The sequence below is a fragment of the Delphinapterus leucas genome, chromosome 17 (assembly GCF_059928025.1).
Source record: "Delphinapterus leucas isolate spDelLeu-1000000601 "Yukka" chromosome 17, BTC_Dleu_Yukka2, whole genome shotgun sequence".
Classification (NCBI taxonomy): domain Eukaryota; kingdom Metazoa; phylum Chordata; class Mammalia; order Artiodactyla; family Monodontidae; genus Delphinapterus; species Delphinapterus leucas.
In genome coordinates, this window is record NC_143145.1 from 39,965,795 (window position 1) to 39,986,469 (window position 20,675).

Consider the following 20,675-nt stretch of genomic DNA (forward strand, 5'->3'; position numbering starts at 1 on the left):
AGTTCACCAGTCATTGACTTTAGGGCTCACCCTAATCTTAATGACATTGACTTGATCACATCTGCAAAGACCTTATCTCCAAATAAGGTCACATTCACAGGTACTGGCAGTTAGGACTTCAACATATCTTTCTGGGGGACACATTCAGTCCACTACAGCCATCCATAGGTAGACAAGATCAATTTGCCCAAAGCTTGTTGAACAAGTTTTAGACCATGTCATAAAGCAAAAATGATTGATCAAGATTGGCCGTGTTTGGAAACAATCGTAAGCTGGAAAGCATGGCATCGGCTGCTTCCTAGTGTCCCTGCTGTTGTTCTCACACTTCTGTCCATTCTCTACTGTGCTCTGAGAATGACTATAATAAAATACAAATCTAATCATGCCATCTCCCTGTCCAGAATTCTCAGGGGCTCTCCCTTTCTTAAAGCACAAACACTACTCCATCGAAGACCATGCTAGACCTCATGATTTGGTCACTGCCCAGCCCAGTGTGGGTTCGTGTCCTTGCTCCTCCAACTCAGTAGAGAACTGGGATGTCAGAAGACACAGTCAGGTGGAGAGGGGGTAGCAGTCACCCCCAAAACTCCGCAGTTGAGGCTGCAGAGGAGAGATGAGATGGGGGCTTCGGTTCAGTGGAGGCTTCCCCAGGAAGGGGCAAAGAGGAATGCAGTGGGGCCTCTGCCAGAAGAATCTCAAAAGTGACCAGTTGATGCCTAAGGAGTTGTGTGGGATGAGAGGCTTGTCAGCAGGGTTTGCATGGCACTCCATCCCTGCCAAGTCTAGAGGGACCTGGATTGGAGCTGCGGCCATCAAAATAGACAACCGCCTTACCGCGGGTGTCAGCTAAGAGGTGCCCTCCCCCTTCCTTCTCCCTGCCTGACACTAGATGAGTGCCTGGAAGACACATCAAAGAGAGGGTGACGAGAAAGCAGATTCGGACCCACCCCTGCCCATGGCCCCAAACTATAGGAGCCACACATCAGGTCAGCACTGGAGGGCCAGCTGGAGAAGAACTTGGAAATAGACATGAGCTGCCACTTAAAAAATAGACAGCCTCAAGTCCTACTGGAGGGAACAAACAACGGAATGCCTAAAAGTAGCAGAGTGTAGTTGCCTGCAGTTACTGAAGAAAGAAAATCGTGTGATGTTTATGCCTGCCTAGCAAGTTAAGAACTCTTCAACAATCTTTTCTGAGGAGGAAACTGAGGCAAAGAGATGTTAAGCAGCTGTCACATTCAGTTCTGAGGAAAATTAGATTGTGCACGGCTCTTGGCATATTACTAAGTGCTCTGCAGAGCTCAGCTTTTGTTATGTCAAGCAGAGATAAACGTGGCACGGAACAGCAGATGCTCAGCTTGGTAATGCCTCCATGCCGGCATTTGCCATCAGCGTCGCAATTCTAGCTTCGCATGTCTGCCTGCTTGCTTGACCGTTTGTACTGTGCCTGGTACGTAAATGATGAATGAGTGAACACATAATCAATAAATGGAGTTAATATATTGAATGGTATTCCTTTTTCAAATTTCAGGAGTCAAGAGAAGACACGGTGCGTAGGTAGGTTTAGCTAAAATTGTTGGGACGCTGAATAAAGATGGTGATAGACTTGGGGTTTGGAATACTGTCTTTGAGACGTGGGTCGTAATAAACTTGGGTTTGTGAGAGAATAGGTGAGAATGGGCTGACACCTTTAACCCATGCTTGACCGGTAATGTAGGGTTGGGGGGAGAGGGTTGTCTCTCTGATTTCTAGGGAGTCCTGGGCAGCCTGGATTCTATAGTGGCCAGTGACAATGTGAAGGAAAATTTGTCATTATGTTCATTACGTCAAGTGGCTGTGCATTAGACTCAGTCTTTAAGAGATCAATCTTACATGGAAGAAAGCATTCCCTGTGAGCCAGTTCTGCTGCAATAACTAAACAAAGCAAAACAAAACTAGCGGGAACCCAGCTTAGGAAGGTGAAATCCTGACTAACAAGGCAGTGCTGGCCCCATTTACAGAAATTCAGCAAAGTGCTGTGCTTACTTAGAGTTTTAGAGAGACGTTCTCCCAATTCCAGAACAAGAAGTTATTCCCAGGCAATTACTCTTGGAAGAGAAGCACGATCCTTCTGCTGGAGACTGAGTTTCCCAGGCTCCGTGAGATGAAGGGCGAGCGATGTGAGCTGGTCTGTCCCCAGCACTTCAGAGTCTGGCACATGGTAGCTGCTAGATAAAGATGTGTGGATTCAAAAGGAATTGGACCTGGCGTCCTAGGAAGAAAATAGCTGACCCATGTAGGGTGGAGCTCACCGGCTTATCTTCTTAAATGGCTAAATAATCAGCAGTTCGAGACCGGGACCACACAGAGTTGAGAGGACTTAGCTCACACTGCAGGAGATGTGGCCACCAGCCTCAAGACTTGGTTTCAGAAGATTTTAATGATCAGCTCTTTCATAAGGTGAAGGGCCTACGTCTGGTGATCTCCTCTCTGCCCCTTTGATTTCAAAAAGAACCAACTACGTTTATGTAGCACCTCCAGTATACCAAGGTCTGTGGTAGGCACTGGATTTGCTTTCTAGTCTGGGAGGCAGACATGTAAACAAAAAAGGAGAGATAAAGGATGTTCAAAGAACTGTGGCGATTTTCCTCTTCAACATCCGGGGAGGCAATCCTTGGTCGCTCCCCTGCATCCCACCTCAATGACTTTCTCCCTTGGCCATACTGTTTGTATGGTGCCATAGAAAACAAGTGCACAATAGCTGAAATCTTGTTTTCAAGTATCTTATTCAGACCACTACCTGGTTTACTGCCCCAACAACCCTGACTCCATGGGGACTGCCAGCCCGTGGACCCAGCCAACTTCTCAGTTACCACCAATCACTGTGTCCTCAGTTCCTTCCTATTCTAGCTTGGAGTCTGTGGGGATGTCCTGTCCTCCTTGCCTCCCTCTACGATACTTTTATGGCAAAACCTCCGCCTTGATTAACTCTAATTCTCCCCCTCCTTTGTGCCTGCACCGAACAGCTCAACCTCCCTGGACAGGATTCAAGGTTTTTTGTTTTTTTTTTTAAATTAATGAATTAATTAATTTTGGCTGTGTTGGGTCTTCGTTGCTGTGCGTGGGCTTTCTCTAGTTGCGGTGAGCGGGGGGCTACTCTTCGTTGCTGCACATGGGCTTCTCATTGCAGTGGCTTCTCCTGTCGCGGAGCATGGGCTCTAGGCGCGCGGGCTCAGTAGTTGAGGCTCGCGGGCTCTAGAGCACAGGCTCAGTGGTTGTGGCACACAAGCTTAGTTGCTCCACGGCATGTGGCATCTTCCCAGACCAGGGCTCGAACCCGTGTCCCCTGCATTGGCAGGTGGATTCTTAACTACTGCGCCACCAGGGAAGTCCAGGATTCAAAGTTAATCCAAGGCTTTTGGTCTGAGAGCTGAAAGGATGGAGTTCCCATTTATGGAGATGGGAGAGAGACTTTGGAAGGAATAGGTTTTGGGGCGTGGGAGTAGGGGGTTATTTCTGCATACTGTGAAGTTTGAGATGGCTATTAATAGCCAGAGTTTGGATTTATGAGTCTGTAGTTAAGGGAAGAGAGGTCCAGGCAGGAGATATAAATCTGGAAATCAGCAGCAGATGGCATTTAAAGCATCGAGACTGAAGATTTGACGACTGAACGTAGGGACTCTAACAGAATTCGGGGAGGTGAGGAGGAACCAGCAAAGGAGACTAAGAACTGGGAGCTCCTGAGGGAAGGAAGCCGGGGAGGGTGGTGTTCTGAAAGACAGGTAAAGAAAGTGTTTGGAAGAGGAGCATGTAAGCCTCTGGGTGAAAAGCATTGAAAGGGGCAGGCAAGGTGAGGATGGAGCAGGGACCGAGTTAGGGACTTGGGCGTCATCAGGACACTGTTTCAGGGGGAGGGCGGGAGCCATATTATGACTGGAGTGAGTTCAGCAATGAATGAGAAGGGAAGAACTGGAGACCGGGAGGAGAGTAAACACTTTTGAAGAATTTGTGTGTGTGTGTGTGTGTTATTAGATTCATAAACATATAGAATTGTTATTTTTGTAATTGTCTTTATCCCTGTTAGTATTATTTGCTATGAAATTTAGACTTTCCAACCTTCTTTTGATTAATTTGAGCATGGTATATTTTTTCCATCCCTTCATTCATAAGCTATTTGTGTCTTTATATTTCAAGTGTATTCCTTGCGATCAAGATATACTTGAGTCTCACTTTTTATACAGTCACACAGCGTTTGCCTGTTAGTTGTATTATTTTGACCATTTTATTTATTGTGATTATTGATATGATTAGATTTGTCTAACATGTTATTTGTTTTATATTTGTTCCCTGTGCTCTTCCCTGACCCCCTTTTTCTTCTTTTTCTGCCTTCTTTTGGGAATACTTAAATAGATTTCATGATTCCATTTTATTGCCTTTGTTAGCTTATTGGCTATAGATCTTTGCTTTGTTGTTTTAGTGTTTGCTTTAGAATATATAGTACACTCCTTTAACTTACCAGACTCCATATTTGAATGATACTTTACCACTTCATGTATAATAGAACTTTACAATAGTATATTTCTTCCTTCCTCAACTTTGCGATATATTTGTCAAATATTTTACCTCTACATGTGTATAAGATTGCAATAAACTAAACACCACATTGTTATCATTTGTGTTTAAACAGTTAATTGTCTTTTAAAGTGATTTAAAAAGTGGGAAAAAAATCATAAATATTTATCCATGTAGTTACCATTTCCACTGCTCTACACTTTTGAAGAATTTTGCTGTAAAAGAGAGAGCAGAGAAATAGGGCAGTAGAAGGGGGGAGGGGGATGTGAGGTAAAAGGAGTTTTTTAATGGGAGAAATGATATTTGTGTGCTAACGGGAAAGTTCCAGTAAAGACAGAAAATGAGTGAAGCACGAGAGAGGAAGACTGCTGCCGGGAGCAGGTGGTCTCGATGGGGCGGGAAGGGGGTCCCCAGGAAGTGGGGCTTGGGAGGGGGCGTGGCTCAGGATGGGTGTGGCTCGGCAGCGGGGGGCGGGGCGCATCTCCAGTGCCAGGGGCGGTGGGAATAGAAAGTCCCGGCATCTGAGCGCCCACGCGGTGGGGCTGCGTGGGGTGACAGGGAAATGTGCAACTTCTTTTTGGATTGTTTCTATTTTCTCAGTGCATTAGGAAGCTGTGAGTGAGGATACGGAAGAGTCGCTTGAGGTGGAAAGAGTGTGAAAAATTCATCTATGAGAAAAATGGTGTGAGTGTCCAGGGATCCTGGACTGGTTCTGGGAAGCTTTCAACAAAATATCAATGCCTGACCAGGAAGGAGGGAGGGGGATTGGAGGAGGCGAAGCTGGCACCAACTCCAGGTCTGCTTGTACCACGAGGGGTGTGGGAGGGACAGGTGGCATCATGGGAGAGGGCGTCATGGGTCATGGTGCCCTTGGGGACAGTGGCATTTAGTGAGAGCAAGAGAAGAGGGTAAGTTTGCTGCCCGCACACGGATCAGCTGCTACCTCACCACCTGCCACCCTCCATTCATTACCGGCTCTGTGTCCCCCAAACAGTCGTGGTTTCCTGAAATGTCTCAGTTTGTTGACCCATTTATCTCACTTGAGTAGAACAACAGCCTTCTGAGGGCAGGGACGAAGACCTGTGCATTGCTTTCTTCCTAGAGTCCTGAATACTACCTAGTGTTTTATATGGGCTGTGTGTGTCAATATTTACTGTATTGAAAATTAAAGCAGAAAATTTAAAAAAAAAGGAATTTAAAAATATTTATTAGTTCATTCAAAAAATAATAAACCCACTACATATTAACATAAATAAGTTGTTTTATGAAAAATGATCATTTTCCCAAAGCGAGAAATTTAGTAATATCCTTGTTTTATTAAGTCAAATACAAATCTCTTTACGTCTGACTTAATTAAAAGGCCAAGAGATTCTCATACCTGCTCGTGCCTTGAATCTATTGTGTTTTCCCTGGTCACGTAGCCTCTGGAAATCTCCATGGGACATTTGTAAGAGAATGAGGGTGATAAAGGTAAATAATGTTTTAGCAGTATTATGAAAACAGATTTGACCACTCCCTGGGGTCCCCAGATCATACTTTGAGAACTACTCTGTGGACAGTCTTTAAATATTTGCTGACTGACTGACTGAATGAATGAACAAATGAATGTATGACCCTCTCACTGTGCTGTGTCCACGGTGTTCTAACTCGGCTTCCTGCTGCCGCTTAGGTCTCCCCCAGATCTACCTTGTGTATCATTGCCAAGTGACCTTTCCATTGCACTCTCCATTATCTTCGGGGTCAAGTGTAATTTGGTAGCAAGACATTCATGGTCTCCAGATCTGGCCCCTGCCCACCCTTTGGGCCTCTTCTTTTTATTTTCCCCAACCCAGCCCTGTGCTCACCTCCAGCTGTCCGTAACTGCTTCCACCTTTACTCACGTTGTTCCCATGCCGCCTAGAATATCTGTGTCCTTCTCCCCTTTGTCCTCATAACACAGAGTCTGGCGAACTTGTACAGCTCCTTCAAAATCCTATTAAAGGTCACCTCTGTGAAACCTTGCCTGACTGATTGTCACCTGACCCAAAGGTAGACAAAGAGGCACTTAGTCCAGACCCCATTATGTAGAGGCAAAGACCTTCACATTCAGGGCTGATGACTAAAGTGGGTGTAAACACCCCAGAGGCCTTAAACCTTTAATCCTCAGCAACCCTGTGAGTCAGAGGTTGCTCTATGGCTGCTTCTGGCCACGCCAGACTGGAACCCAGGCCCCTTTAGGTCACGGCTCTGGATCAAATCCTGAGAAGCTTGGTCTGAAATGCCCTGGTTGTATGATACAGGCAAGTGACTTCATATTGCTAAGCTTCAGTACCCTCATCCTTAAAATGGGATGGTAATTGGACCTAAGGGATTTATAAAGTTTAAACAGGGTAATACATGCCAGTGGTTTAGTCCAGACAGCGTCAGGCACATAGATGTGCTCAGCAACTGTGAGCTCATATTATATATTGCCATGTGTCCATTAGTTCTTATTTTCTGCGCTCTTAAGTGGAGACAGATATTTTTGTCACTTTTCTCTACTTGACTTTGAAAAGCAGGAACTACATCCTGTATATCTATGTATGCACAGCATCCACTACAGCACATGGCACCTAGTAGTTGCTCAATAAATATCCCATGAACCAAAGAATGAGCGGCCAAGCTGCAGCCTGAGTCAAGGGACGCGAATTCCCTGTTCACTGTACCCCATCTTGGTTAACATTCAATTTTCTCATCCTCTGCTGAGCTACACAGTCAAGTCAGCATCTTGAGAAGGCCCTTTATGGTACCTCCCTTTTCAGGGTGATGAGAGGCATTTCCCCCACATTATTTTGTCAGAGGGAACCTGCAAGGAAGTATAATTTGAGGAAGAGTGTCTGGTGAAGGGAGGCACCAAAACTTCTTTTGAGAAGTGCCCTTTGAAAGCATACACCTTTTCAGAACAAGAGCAAACCCAGGGCGCCCAGTGGGTGCAGAGCCTTCTGGACGGCTGTATCTCTGCGTGTGGCTCCCCACAGCACCCTCTGAGAGGAGGCCGCCTGACCTGCTGTGAGGCCTTGGCTCTCACGTGGGCTGTCACCTCCAGACTTTCTCTCTGCGGAACGGCTGGTGGGGCCTGACTTGAGGAAGGACCGCTGGGTTCTGGTCCCTCCACACACTCACTGCCTGGCCTCACACGCACCATTGTTTGTTGTTGCTGTCATTGTTGTCATTTTTGTGGGAGTGTCATTCCCAGTCCATCCTCCATCAGGAAGAAAACAGTCTCTAGTCCAGGACTGTGCTTCTCAGGCCTGAAGGCTATGATTCATGATGGCCAAGGGCACCAGTTTAGGCGTCAGACAAAACTAAACACAAATCCCACCTCTGTGTCTTTCCGGCTGTGTGAGATTTCGTGTCATCTCTCCAAGCCTCAGCCTCCTCATGTGCAGAACGTGGATTGTGACAGTCCCTCAGGGAGCGGTCGCGAGATTTCAGTGATTTAGGTAGAGCTCTAGTCCTTGACACTTACTAAGTGTTCCAAAAATTCTAGCAGTTGTTAGGACAGAAAGCCACAGCGTAAACAAATTGGGTGCTTTTTCCTTTTTCTGGAAAATCAGTTTTATTCAGAGAGTTGGGAAGAAGTTTTGAATTTTGATTATCTTAACAGAGCAAGCACACAATGTAAATATTTTATAAATTTAAAGATAAAACAGACCCTTTGGAGAAAATAAATCGTGTTTTCGATGTCTGTTTTGCCCTTTCTGAACTTGATTCCAGAGCTCCCAGGCACGGGACTGGAAGCTCACCCTCCTTTGGTGGGGTAGGGAGTAGGTGACTTCAGGCCTACATATCTGTCCTCTCTCTGCATGGCTCTAACAATACGGAGTCCTGGACCCCTTATCACACTAAGAGGAGCTATACCCTTAGGACATGGCGGGGGGGCAGGGTTTGCCCTCTCATTCATTTATTTATTTATTAAATTAATTAAAAAAAAATTATTCTATTCAAGTATAGTTGAGTTACAATGTTGTGTTAATTTCTGTTGTACAACAAAGTGATTCGGTTATATATATACATGTTCATTTTCATATTCTTTTTCACTGTAGGTTTTCCCAGGATATTGAATATAGTTCCCGGTACTATACGGTAGGGCCTTATTTATCCATCCTATATAAAATAGTTTGCATCTGCTAATCCCAAACTCCCAATCCTTCCCTCCCTTACCTCCCCTCCCCCTTGGCAACCACAAGTCTGTTCTCTATGCCTGTGAGTCTGTTTCTGTTTTGTAAGTAAGTTCATTTGTGTCGTATTTTAGTTTCCACATATAAGTGACATCATATGGTATTTGTCTTTCTCTGTCTGACTTACTTCACTTAGTATGATAATCTCTAGGTCTATCCATGTTGCAGCAAATGGCATTATTTCATTCATTTTTATGGCTGAGTAATATTCTATTGTGTGTATATACCACATCTTCTTTATCCATTCCTCTGTCAATGGACATTTAGGCTACTTCCATGTCTTGGCTATGGTAAATAGTGCTGCTATGTATATGTGCAGTTATCTTTTCAAATTATGGTTTTCTTTGGATATGTGCCCAGGAGTGGGATTGCTGGATCATATGGTAGTTCTATTTTTAGATTTTAAGGAACATCCATACTGTTCTCCATAATGGCTGCACCAATTTACATTCCCACCAACAGTGTAGGATGTCCTCTCTTTTAGACTCCTAAACTATCACCAGTGAAGCAGCAGTTAGTCTGCTGCTTGAGGCCTGACCAGAGCTGATCCAACGGGGAAGGGTAGGGGCGGTTTTATTCATTTCTCTACTCTGAAGCCCTTCAAGACACTGAAATTTCTGTCTCCCCAGAATCCATGCTCTTATTTCCCCTGCATTTGAACTCACTTCAGGGATGCACTCTGGCCTCTGGAAAGGTGGACAGGACTGTTAAGAAATATGGCAGGGCAGAGTCAAGATGGTGGTGTGGAAAGATGTGAAGTTAGCGTCTCCCCACAACTAGGGTGCCTGCCAGCCACTGGTGGGAGACTCTGATGCCCAAGGAGATGGGAGGAACACCAAAGTGAACTGGCAGCTTGTGGGATCTTGGTTCATGAGCCTGGGGTCGGGCCGAAGCTCCTCCAGTGGGAGCTTCCAGTCTGAACCACTGGACTAACAGAGAACCTCAGAACCCAGGGAATATTCATCAGAGTGAGGTCTCATGGAGTTCCCCATCTCAGCACCAAGACCCAGCTCTACCCAATAGCCTACAAACTCCAGTGTTGGAAGCCTCAGGTCAAACAACCAATAAAACAGAAACACAATCCCACTCATTAAAAAAAAAAAAGAGAGACAGCAAAAAAATATGTCACAGATGAAGCAGCAAGGTAAAAGCCTACAAGACCAAATAAATGAAGAGGAAATAGTCAATATATCTGAAAAAGAATTCAGAGTAATGATAGTAAAGATATTCCAGAATCTTGGAAATAGAATGGAGGCATGGATTGAGAAAATATAAGAAATGTTTAACAAAGATCTAGAAGAACTAAAGAACAAACAAATAGAGGTGAACAACACAATAATTGAAATGAAAAATACACTAGAAGGAATCAATAACAGAATGACTGAGGCAGAAGAACGAATAAGTGAGGTGGAAGACAAAAGGGTGGAAATAACTGCCAAGGAGCAGAATAAAGAAGAAAGAATTGAAGAGAATCTCAGAGACCTCTGGGGCAACACTAAACGCACCAACATTTGAATTATAGGGGTCCCAGAAGAAGAAGAGAAAAAGAAAAGGTCTGAGAAAATACTTGAAGAGATTATAGTTAAAAACTTCCTTAACATGGGAAAGGAAATAGTAACCTAAGTCTAGGAAGCACAGAGAGTCCCATACAGGATAAACCCTAGGAAAAACACACCAAGATGCATATTAATCAACCTAACAAAAATAAAATTCAAAGTAAAAATATTAAAAGAGCAAGGGAAAAACAAAAAGTAACATACAAAGAATCCCCATAAGGTTATCAGCTGAATTTTCAGCAGAAACTCTGCAGGCCAGAGGGAGTGGCAGGATATACTTAAAGTGATGAAAGAGAAAAACCTACAACCAAGATTACTCTACCCAGCAAGGGTCTCATTCGGATTTGATGGAGAAGTCAAAAGCTTTTCAGAAAAGCAAAAGCTAAGAGAATTCAGCACCACCAAATCAGCTTTACGACAAATGCTAAAGAAATTTCTCTAAGTGGGAAGCACAAGAGAAGAAAAAGCCCCACAAAAACAAACCCAAAACAATTAAGAAAATGGTAATAGGAACATACATATCAATAATAACCTTGAATGTAAATGGATAAAATGCCCCAGCCAAAAGACACAGACTGGCTGAATGGATACAAAACAAGACCCATATATATGCTGTCTACAAGGGACCCACTTCAGACCTAGGAACACATACAGGCTGAAAGTGAAGGGGTGGAAAAAAATATTCCATGCAAATGGAAATCAAAAGAAAGCTGGAGTAGCAATACTCATATCAGGCAAAATAGATTTTAAAATAAAGACTGTTGCAAGAGATAAGGAGGGACACTACATAGTTATCAAAGGATCAATCCAAGAAGAAGATATGACAATTATAAATGTTTATGCACCCAACATAGGAGCACCTCAATACATAAGACAAATGCTAACAGCTATAAAAGGGGAAATCGGCAGTAACACAATAATAGTAGGGGACTTTAACACCCCACTATCACCAATGGGCAGATAATCCAAACAGAAAATAAATACGGAAACAGAAGCTTTAAATGACACAATAGACCAGATAGATCTCATTGATATTTATAGAACATTCCACCCAAAAGTGGCAGAATATGCTTTCTTCTCAAGTGCACATGGAACATTCTCCAAGATAGATCACATCTTGGATCACAAATCAAGCCTTGGAAAATTTAAGAAAATTGAAATCCTATCAAGCATCCTTTCTGACCACAGCACTATGAGATTGGAAATCAATTACAAGAAAAAGACTGTAAAAAACACAAATATGTGGAGGCTAAACAGTTCACTACTAAATAACAAAGAGATCACTGAAGAAATAAAAGAGGAAATTAAAAAATACGTAGAAACAAATGACAATGAAAACACGATGACCCAAAACCTATGGGATGCAGCAAAAGCAGTTCTAAGAGGGAAGTTTATAGCAATAAAATCTCACCTCAATAAAAAAGAAAAATCTCAAATAAACAATCTAACCCTACACTTAAAACAACTAGGGAAAGAAGAACAAAGAAAACCCAAAGTCAGTAGAAGGAAAGAAATCATAAAAATCAGAGCAGAGATAAATGAAATGGAAACAAAGAAAACAATAGCAAAGATCAATAAAACTAAAAGCTGGTTCTTTGAGAAGATAAACAAAATTGATAAACACTTAGCCAGACTCATCAAGAAAAAAAGGGAGAGGACACAAATCAATAAAATTAGAAATGAAAAAGGAAAAATCACAACCGACACTGCAGAAATACAAAGTATTGTAAGACTACTACAAACAACTATATGCCAATAAAGTGGACAAGAATGAAGAAATGGACAAATTCTTGGAAAGGTACAATTTTCCAAGACTGAACCAGGAAGAATTAGGAAATATAAGCAGACCTATCACAAGTAATGAAATTGAAACCATAATTAAAAATTTTCCAGCAAACAAAAGTCTAGGACCAGATGGCTTCAAAACCTCTTCAGTAAGTGGTGCTGGGAAAACTGGACAGCTACATGTAAAAGAATGAAATTAGAACACTACCTAACACAATACAAAAAAATAAACTCCAAGTGGATTAAAGACTTAAATGTAAGACCAGACACTATAAAACTCTTAGAGGAAAACATAGGAAATACACTCATAAACCACAGCAAGATCTTTTTTGACCCACCTTCTAGAATAATGGACATAAATCAGATATTTAGAGAAGAGCTAATACCGATCCTTCTCAAACCCTTCCAAAAAATTGCAGAGGGAGAAACACTCCCAAATTAACTCTACGAAGCCACCATCATCCTGATACCAAAACCAGAAGATATCACAAAAAAAGAAAATCATAGACCAATATCACTGATGAACATAGATGCAAAAATCCTCAACAAAATACTAGCAAACAGAATCCAACAGGACATTAAAAGGATAATACACCGTGATCAAGTGGGATTTATCCCAGGGATGCAAGGATTCTTTAATATATGCAAATCAATCAATATGATACACCATATTAACAAATTAAGGAATAAAAACCACATGATCATCTCAATAGATGCAGAAAAAGGTTTTGACAAATTTCAACACCCATTTATGACGAAAACTCTCCAGAAAATGGGCATAGAGGGAACCTACCTCAACATAGTAAAGGCCATATATGACAAACCCACAGCAAGTGTCATACTCAATGGTGAAAAACTGAAAGCATTTCCACTAGGATCATGAACAAGACAATGATGTCCACTCTCATCACTCTTATTCAACATAATTTTGGAAGTCCTAGCCACAGCAGAGAAGAAAAAGAAATAAATGGAGTACAAATTGGAAAAGAAGAAGTAAAACTGTCAGTGTTTGCAGTTGACATGCTACTATACATAGAAAATCCTAAAGATGCCACCAGAAAAATACTAGAACTAATCAATGAATTTGGTAAGGTTGCAGGATACAATATTAATGCACAGAAATCTCTGGCATTCCTATACACCAACAATGAAGAATCAGAAAGAGAAATTAAGGAAACACTCCTATTTACCATTGCAACAAAAAGAATAAAATACTTAGGAATAAACCTGCCTAAGGAGGTGAAAGACTTGTACTCAGAAAACTATAAAATACTGATGAAAGAAATTAAAGATGACATAAACAGATGGAGAAATATACCATGTTCTTGGATTGGAAGACTCAATATTGTGAAAATGACTATACTACCCAAAGCAATCTACAGATTCAATGCAATCCCTGTCAAACTACCAATGGCATTCTTCACAGAATTAGAACAAAAAATTTTACAATTCGTATGGAAACACAAAAGCCCCCAAATTGTCAAAGCAATCTCAAGAAAGAAAAACAGAGTTGGAGGAATTAGGGTCCCTTACTGCAAACTATACCACAAAGCTACAATAATCAAGACAGTATGGTACTGGCACAAAAACAGAAATATAGATCAATGGTACAGGATAGATGCTCAGAGATAAACCCACACACATATGGGCACCTGATTCATGACAAAGGAGGCAAGAACATACAATGGAGAAAAGACAGCCTCTTCAGTAAGCAGTGCTGGGAAAACTGGACAGCTACATGTAAAAGAATGAAATTAGAACACTACCTAACACAATATACAAAAATAAACTGCAAATGGATTAAAGACTTAAATGTAAGACCAGACACTACAAAACTCTTAGAGGAAAACACAGGAAATAATACACTCTTTGACATAAACCACAGCAAGATCTTTTTTGACCCACCTCCTAGAGTAATGGACATAAAAACAAAAATAAAGAAATGGGACTTAATTAAACTTAAAAGCTTTTGCACAGCAAAGGAAACCATAAACAAGACAACCCTCAGAATGGGACAAAATATTTGCAAATGAAGCAACAGACAAAGGATTAATCTCCAAAATATACAAATAGCTCATGGAGCTCAATATCAGAATAAACAAACAATCCAGTTAAAAAATGGGTGGAAAACCTAAATAGACATTTCACCAAGGAAGCCATACAGATGGCCAAGAGGCACATGAAAAGATGCTCAACATCACTAATCATTAGAGAAATGCAAATCAAAACTACAGTGAGGTATCACCTCACACTGGTCAGAATGGCCATTATCAAAAAATCTAGAAACAATAAATGCTGGAGAGGGTGTGGTGAAAAGGGAACCCTCTTGTATTGTTGGTGGGAATGTCAATTGATACAACCACTATTGAAAACAATATGGAGTTTCCTTAAAATACTAAAAATAGAACTACCATATGACCCAGCAACTCCACTACTGGGCATATAACCTGAGAAAACCATAATTCAAAAAGAGACACATACCACAATGTTCATTGCAGCACTATTTACAATAGCCAGGACATGGAACCAACCTAAATGTCCATCAACAGATGAATGGATAAAGAAAATGTGGCACATATATACAATGGAATATTATTCAGCCATAAAAAGAAATGAAACTGAGTTATTTGTAGTGAGGTGGATGGACCTAGAGTCTGTCATACAGAGTGAAGTAAGTCAGAAAGAGAAAAACGAATACCGTATGCTAACACATATATATGGAATCTAAAAAAAAAAAAGGGTACTGATGAACGTAGTTGCAGGGTGGGAATAAAGAGGTAGATTTAGAAAATGGACTTGAGGACATGGGGTGGGAGGGCGAAACTGGGGCAAAGTGAGAGTAGCATCGATATATTTACACGACCGAATGTAAAATAGTTGGCTGGTGGGAAGCAGCAGCAGAGCACAGGGAGATCAGCTCGGTGCTTTGCGATGACCTAGAGGGGTGGGATAGGGAAGATGGGAGGGAGGCTCAAGAGCGAGGGGATATGGGGACATGTGTATGCATATGGCTGATTCGCTTTGTTGTGCAACAGAAGCTAACACAGTATTGTGAAGCATTTATACTCCAATAATTATCTATTAAAAAAAGAGAGAGAGAAATATGGCAATTACCCCTTGGCTTTCTGCTTGCATTGGTGGCAAGGCCTAAACCTATGGTTTTCAGTGGCTCCTTCAGAGTAATTAGATACCAAAAGACAAATAAAATATACGATGCAGGCTGGGTAGCTTCTCCATCACACATCTCTCCAGGTGGTGCTGGGAGCTTGTGGCTTTATATGTGGGGCAAGTGACAACTCGAGGCCTCTCGTCTGTGGGTCTTTGTAGGTCTATTTAAGGTCAATTATGACAAGCTCTGAACAAAGGATTAATATAAATCTAACAAATCATGTTAGGAAATGTATTTATTGTGTCAGATTTCTTGAGTGGTAGTGTTTTTCTATGCAGGCTGAATGATGGCAGTCAATGTGCATACTTACTCATCTTGACAGCTAACAAGATAAGTATGTCAGCATGTGATTGGCCAAATAATGTTCCCATAAATCTCACGTAGAAGTCGCCAATGGTGCACGCTTTGGAAAAGGGATGAATGTCGGCTCCAAGGTAGTGGCTGTCAAACAAATTTGTTTCTTCCTTCTCTGCCTAGGTGCTTGCCTCTTATGACCAGGTCAGCCACACTTGTGCCTGATTGGTGAGCTCAGGATGAAGCATCATGGTATTAGAGGGCTGCTGGCAGAGAGCTGAGGGCTTGTGGGCACAGGGAAAGGAAGCAGCCGATTTTCAGCTTGGGGCACTTGCTCTGATCTGTGGCATTTCTGCAGCCACAGATGTACAGGAGCTGGGGCACAGAGGGTGCCTGGTACCATTAGACTGACTGAAGAGAGCCAGATTGGGCCCTGGGGAGGACCTCATGGTCTCAGAAGGATGGCTGGGGCCTGGCGACATAGCAGACGGGGGTCCCAATGTGGGCGACTCCCTGAGATCCCTTGCCTTGCCTGCCAGGTATTGATTTATCAGGGACCACTGTATCAACCTCTCCATTTCCCGGGGGGCTGCACTGGCAAGACGGGGCACCTCTGGGTTAATTTGGTCATTTTGCCTTGCCTCTGGTTCCTATCGATGGGTGCCCACAAGATGCCTCCAAGTTCAAGACACAGTGGACCTGAATTTGGAGAACATGCTTTGACAAGGGAGCCATTCCAGTGCCACGGAAGACTCATTTACCCTGCCCCGCCATCTCCTCTCCTCTGATAATTTCCCACCCTCGTGTCTGGTTTCCAGAGTTAGTGTGCAAACTCCTGGATGTGAGGGCCCTGGTTTCCTTTTCATGGCCACCACAATACCCAGTTAGGTTCTTAATACATGGTTGTAGGTTGACCAAGTTCTGAAGAGACTTCTCGTTTTTTGTTTTTTTTTTTTTTAAGATGTTGGGGGTAGGAGTTTATTAATTAATTTATTTTTGCTGTGTTGGGTCTTCGTTTCTGCGCGTGGGCTTTCTCTAGTTGTGGCAAGCGGGGGCCACTCTTCATTTCAGTGCGCAGGCCTCTCAGTGTTGCGGCCTCTCTTGTTGCGGAGCACAGGCTCCAGACGCGCAGGCTCAGTAGTTGTGGCGCACAGGCCTAGTTGCTCCGCGGCATGTGGGATCTTCCCAGACCAGGGCTCGAACCCGTGTCCCCTGCATTAGCAGGCAGATACTCAACCACTGCGCCACGAGGGAAGCCCCGAGACTTCTCATTTTGCCCACCTAGAAGGCAGCCTCGAAGGTAAGGCAAGCTTCCATCTGCTCAATGAGAAGGTTTCCCCAAAAGTGTTTTGTTTTTTGCCAACCTGATTATACAAACCCTAGGGTATAAGTTAACTCATTAGGGATACACATATATTTAAAATTACATAGCACATAAAGTATTTTATTTTCATTTCATTAAAATACTTTATTTTACTACGGATGTCTTTGGCACCAGCGTCTTTCTCTTACCAGAGCACATCCATTTTTTTTTACTTCCCTCTCAGCTGTTGAGCTGCAGCCCTTCTGAATCCATGTAAGATGGACAGGGAACAACCCATTACTTATCTGATGTTATTTCAAGGGGATCTCTTGTACTGTATCCTGAGGGCTCTTGGGCATGCTTGTTCACAATATCTAACAAAACGGGGAGGCTACCATCCCAGGAATAATAACTAAAGCTGTGCCATATTCCTTTACCTTCTTTATTTTTAGCCAAATTTATATGGTCATCTCTATAAACATCCCCATAACTAGCATCTCTGTAAACTAGTATCGACAAGAGGTCATGTCAGCCTAATATGCTTTCTCTAAACAGGCCTTTGTTGGTCCAGATAAAGTCTTAGGGAAAAGGCTCTTTGCTATGAGAAATGAAACTTTCTAAAGGCTCAGATAAGAACATCTCTCCTCTCCCTTTTTTTTTTTTTTTGAAAGGTAATTTTTGTAGGGAAAAAAAGAGCTCAGCTTCTTTGGGGGCATAGCATATATAGTATCTCAAGTTCAAGAATAAGGGAGCATTATTACTACTCCCTTCTCATGGTTGAAGTGCCACTTCTTCCAGGAAGCCACTCTGGCCAGCTGGATTGCCTGCTCCTCCTCTATCCCTGTGGCACCCACCCTGGTCCCATCGCAGCATTTGTCGTGCTCATTTATTGTAATTGCTCATTTAGTTGGGTCTCTCCTAATAGACTGTAAATTCCAAGAGCGCTTTGTTTTACCCTCAGTGTCCAGCAAAGAAGCTGGCATGGTAGGAATTTAGTAGTTTTTTAGAATCTATAGGTGAAGGCGTGCATAAAAAAATTGGTGATTTTGTGGTGTGATGATTTCCAACCCTCCCTCAGCAGACAGGTAACTAATTCCTCCAGACACATGATCGGGGCTGGACAAAGGACTCTAGGGTCCCCTGAGATCGGGACAAGTAGCCCAGAGTTTCAGCTAAGGTGGTGACACCTCCCCCAAAGGCACGGTCAAGTTTACTTCCAGAGCCGACCTAACCCGACGTGGTCAAGACAGCCGAGCCTTAGCCCACCGGCAAGGGCTCTGGACTTGGCACTGAAGGCCTGGTGCTGAGGAATGAGGACCCATGAGTGGGCTGGGCCCACGGGCCCTGTCACACACTGGTTTCCCTTTTTCCCTTCAGGGCTGAGGCCTGCCACCGATGTCAAAGGGCGGGGCCTGACTCACTAACCCTTCGCTATCCCCTCTGGGGTCGAGGGGAGGTGGGGACCGCTCGATCTTTCCCCGCACATGAGGGGAGTCGACTGATGGCCCAGAACACAGTGTGGCGCTTCCGAAGGTCGCCGCTGCTTGCATTTGTGCCATTTTGTTCCCTTGGTCCCTAATTCTGGGGCCAGATGCAGGTCCCCATACCTTAATAACAGCTTGTTAGTGAGTCCTTACCAGGTGCAGAGCAAGCAAGAACTCAGGCAGGCGGGCTCAGGTGCCCAGGGCTGAACCACTGTGTCTGAGTTTCCTCTCTGCTGAGGGGCCGGCTTTCAGCTGGGTCATTTGGACAGCCCCGGAGCCCCCTAAGTGGTCATAACTCAGAGGCCTGATGCCAGGGGGCTGTGGTCTGCCACCCTGGATCCCTGGATATGGCTGGAGTTATTCGCAGAGTTCCAAGAACCATGTAGGTAAAGGGTGGGCGGCTCAGACACGCCCCTGGCCTGGATTATTTGGCCCCAGCACAGAGATCCTCCTCCCGTAGCCCACCCTGGCCACTCTTCAGAAGCACCACAATTCATTATTTGTGATTAGTCATGAGGTGAACCCTCAACTGTGCCTGGACACATCGTCTGCTGGGAAGCAGGGCTGGCCTGCTAGGCCTCGGAAACGGGTGTGTCAGTGACTCACTCCCAGCTGCAGAGGTGGGAAGGGGGTTGGCAGGCAGAAGGGCTGCATCAGCAAAAGTGGGCAGTGGCCACCCACTGGCACTGGCCCTGGCATCAGTTCCCCTGGAAGTGGCTTCCCTTTGTCCTGGAACAACACTGCATGGGTCAGATCAACTGGTAATCACCACCCTTTACAAAATCAGGGCTGCCCCCTGTAGAGGAAACTCCATCTCCAGCGGGTCCGGGCCCTGTGGGTTTCACCTGTGCCTTTCCCAGTGCAGAGAAGCGAAAGGGGCTTTTGTTTGAGGAGCTGCTTGGCAGCACCCCTGGTGGTATTCAATTACAGCCCAACTCAGATGAACGCTTAGGGGCTCAGGTTATGAAATGAATACCCACTGAGCCCCGAAACCTGAGCTCTGAGGCCAATCAGATTTCTCAATGTCACTCTTGAAAAGTGAAGTGACACAGCTCCTGTCTTATCTGGATCCTTATCACTCCCTCTGCCGTTGCCTTCTTGCCTCCAGTTAGGGCTTTTGGAGACTTCCTCACCCTTCCCCCACCTCCCATCCTCTTGCATGTTCTCCCTGCAGAGGGAGCCACATACCTGGCTGGTCAAAAGCAAGGGCTGTGACTCGGGGTAATGCGTGTCACGGGGTGGTTGGTTGTACCCAGGATTTTAGTGGCAGGACATTTCTGTCTTCTATCCCCTGCAAAAGCCCATTTGTCAACGATGTTTCTGGCACTTGCTAATACAGTTCTGGATCTCGTTCATCTTCTGGGGCTCCACTGAGTTAGATGCAGCCATCCAGGGGTTCAGGCTAGCCCTCCCTCTGTCCTCAGATAGAGTAGAGGAAAGCCGTGCCCTCTGAGGCTGTTGTCACCTGGTGGCTGTGCTCTCTGCTAACTGCAAACACATTATAAGTTCACTGCAAGGAGGAATCCTGTATCTTGGAAAGGATGCATTGTTTTGTGAAGCTGTGTTGGAGAATTGCTGGAATCACATACAGAGTGATTGACAAATGTTGTTTGGCAGGGTCAGGACAGTTAACAATGGACGAAGAGAAACTAAGCAAGAGGAGGTTAGGAAAGGTGGTTTAAAAGAGAACATTAAAGGATAAGAAAGGTCTTTGGGGAAAATGATGATCTCAAATATGTGTGCAATGCTTCTGCAGAGGTCTTCATTATGACTGTGTTGCAAATCAAAGCAGAATGCTTTCATGTCATGTTATATGTGTTATTGTATCGGTCACCTCTGATGGCTAGACTCACGACCTTGCTCTTGGCCTCACCTTGCCCACAGCCAGGTCTTTAGGACAGAAGAAGCTTCTCTGTGGACATCCACACTAATGGCTCCTACCCTTCACTTCCTTCCTGGGCTTCTTTGATGTGTCAGCACTGGTGCAGCTTCCAACACACACAAGTAGCCCAGAAGTGCTGGGAGCATCAGTGGCCCCAGGAACAGCCTACAAGCAATGTGGAACCAGGAGCTGGGGGAGAAGTAGTCTCATGGTCAGTGCCCAGGTGGACAAGTCTGCCCTCCTTGGAAGGTCACTGGTGAGACGACGCCCTTGTTTGCCCCCAGGAGTGACCTTGACAGTGCACACACTACGTTGCATTCCTTCTTCTCTTCTACTCCGTGTCCCTCAGCCACAATACTGGGATCTCCCTCTGATTCAAGGAGCAGCACACGAGTCCTTGACTCAGTTTGTCAGAAAGATTCTACCCAGCCCTCCTTTCAGTCTGGGTTCTA